At 35.9% G+C, this 2,953-nt stretch overlaps 1 non-coding gene across 1 annotated transcript; it reads right to left on the bottom strand.

Moving 5' to 3' along the window:
- Positions 1–1,801: 1,801 nt before the first annotated feature.
- LOC114209870 (U6 spliceosomal RNA) lies at positions 1,802–1,904 on the bottom strand. Its single transcript, XR_003609439.1, has one exon. It is a non-coding gene; the product is annotated as a U6 spliceosomal RNA (small nuclear RNA).
- Positions 1,905–2,953: the final 1,049 nt, after the last annotated feature.

The following is a 2,953-nucleotide window of genomic DNA, read 5'->3' as shown; positions in this document are numbered from 1 at the left end:
CCGTCCTTCCATGGAGAATGAGACTTTCCAATGTCCCATAATTATAAGCGATACAACAAAGAATACTAAATGCATATTTGTGCACAGGCGAAAATATTTTAGTAGAATACTTAGGAATTGAATTACTAAATACTTAGGAATTGAATTACTAAATCAAAGGGAATGCCCTTAAAATTTTAATTGTAATAGTCTCAAAATGCCCTCCAGAAAAAGATATTGACACTTAAACTCTTACCAATTGGGTATGCAATTTCCCATTTTATTAAGCCTTGTATGCACACACAATATTGTCTATTCTTGTTAATTTCAGTCACTATGATAGGTAAGAACCAAATCTCATGATTTCATTTTGCCTTTCTCTGACTAAAGGAAGTGAGCCATATTTTTAAATTTCTTTTGACCATTTGTGCTCCTGTGAGTGGCCTGTTTTCAGCCTTTGCTCATTTTTCTATAACAAAGTTTGAAAATGTGTGTTTTGCTCATTCTACACAGCATTTTGTAGTTCTTGTCAAATTAGTTGCCAACATTTAGAAATTGGAATATTTAACATTTTTTAAATCCATATTTCTAGCCTCTCCTGAATATTTGGAGGCTATACAACATTGGGCCCCCAATGGCAATAAATGGCTGGAACAGAAGAAAGGCTCCTTTCTCTAGTGGAGTAGGTGTTTCTTGGACCCCATGTCCCCTTGCAACAGGTCACTGATCTTTTCCAATGACCTGTCTAATCCCTGTAGGCACTTGGCTTTGCAAACCCTGTTCTGTTTGGTCCTTTATCTTTTTTTCTTCCTTAGTGATTTGTAGGCGCTTTTTACACATGTAGGTGTATCCATGTGTCTCTTTTATATATTACAATATTTTCTGTTATTAATTCCCTTTCTGAAAGCTTTGTTTATGCTATCTCTTGATATTCAGAAGTTTTTAAATCTTCATGTAGTGAAATCTATCAGTTTATTTCACTTTAGGACCACTGGGTTTTGTAGTTGCTTAGGAAGGTCTTCCTCAATCCGAGTTTATAAAAAATACAAAAAATATTATTGTTTATGTTTTCCTAAAATGCTTATGGGTACACCTGCTCAATTTCATTTTTAGAGTATTCCATCGTTGGCTCACTTATTTGAAATGCCACAAATAGGAGTACACTATTCTGTGCATCTTTTAAAACTAAATAGTATATCTGGAGGATTATTTCATGTTGGTCTACGTAGATCTACCTGCTTTATAATAGTTATATTAATGATTCCATTATCAACTTATTTTATGATCTATTTAACCAGCCCCTACTTAATAAACATTTAAATTTTGTCTAGTGTTAGGTTACTACAAACAATAGCACAATAAATTTTTGTTTCATTATGCACCTATGTCCTATCAGTAGAATCAATCCCTAGGAGTTGAATTATCAAATTTAAAAGTATGTATACTCTTGAAAGATATTGTCTACTTACCTTCAAAAGAGAGCGAGGCTTATATTCCCACCAGCAATGTATGGGACTGCCTTTTTCCAGCCCATGTGTATTATCTAATTAACTGATCTTGCAAGACCATCTGATATATCTGATAGATGAAAAATTGTGTTCATTATTTTAACTTCTATTTCTTTTATTTTCAATGATATCAAGCATCCTTTTACGTGGTGGAACTACTTATATTTTTTTTCCAATAAATTGTTCATTCGGGTTCTTTGCACATTTTCTAAGATCTTTTTCTTACTGTTCCATTATTGCTTCGTACTGGACGATGAGGTCCTTCTTTTGTGCATTACAAGTAATTCTTTCTCCAAGCTGTGGTTTCTAATTTTCCTTTTTAGGCTTTCTGCTGTGTAGAAATGCTCATTCTTGCACAGGGGCCATGCTCATCTTCTCTGTATCTTTCCAATTTTAGTATATGTGCTGCCATAGCACATTTCTACCTCTTAATGTTCATTCTAAAAAATCTCCCATGCTAGCAGTCATTTTTTACATTTAAATTTCTAAGTCATTGGAATGGATTTGGTGTCGAGTTATAACTTTTTTTCGTTGTCCCAACCTTTTATTAAATAATCTATCTCTTCCCAACTGCTTTGAAATTATCATATATTAATTTAGCCCCTTAATATCTGGGGCTACTTCAGCACTCTCTATGCCATTCCAGTAATTTGTCCGTCTATTGGTTTGTGAAAATCAAACCTTTTTAATGATTGTGGCACCATGATACAGTGTCGTGAATTAGAGTCTTGGTCCCGTAATCAGTACTTATTGAGCAAATACTGTCTTGGTGCTAAGAGAAACACAAAGAAAGTTTGGACTCCCTGCCTGCCCTCTTGAAGACAATAGACTGCTGCCATGGTAAACGCATGAGTTTCCTCTAATCTACAGCTCAGTAACTGGCTCCATGCTGGCTGTCGGTGGCAGTCGGAGGACACAAGATGAAAAGATAAAGGCGTTGCTGGAAGTAGAGGACAAGACCTCACTATTGATCTTGGGGAAATCTCAGGCCATCCCCAGATCCTTTTTTTCCCCAGTATGGAAGACTATTGAATTCTGATACCTATATTCATATGCTCTGGGCAAAAGCATTTTGGAACATTCTGAATTCAAGGCTACTATTTGATATTTCCTTCTTTGGATCTGGCAACGTTAATACTCTAACCTGCTTATTTCCTCTCCTAAGCCTGTGCAAAGTATCCTAAGCCGCTAAGTCACCACATCACCGGGCTCACGTCATTTGTACAAATACAAGAAAAAGCTAAACATTTTGCTCACTCTTCTCAAAATAGCAGCAGAGTAACAATCCATTCCCCCAGATAATTGGCTTTAAAATGCCTCAAAGAGACAGCAAGATTAAACATTTAGCTGCTACCCTGCAGGGAACTCTGGAAAAAAGCCAGACATTGTGCAAGATTTAATTTTCTCCCATTTCCCCCCGCAAGGTCTGACTTCTATCTCATTCCAAACAAGGTGAGAGATGTAAG

Source organism: Eumetopias jubatus, unplaced genomic scaffold (assembly GCF_037043125.1).
Source record: "Eumetopias jubatus isolate StellerSeaLion01/CBP00866 unplaced genomic scaffold, mEumJub1_p1.0 scaffold_9, whole genome shotgun sequence".
NCBI lineage: Eukaryota > Metazoa > Chordata > Mammalia > Carnivora > Otariidae > Eumetopias > Eumetopias jubatus.
This window is presented reverse-complemented; position numbering and strand designations above follow the sequence as displayed.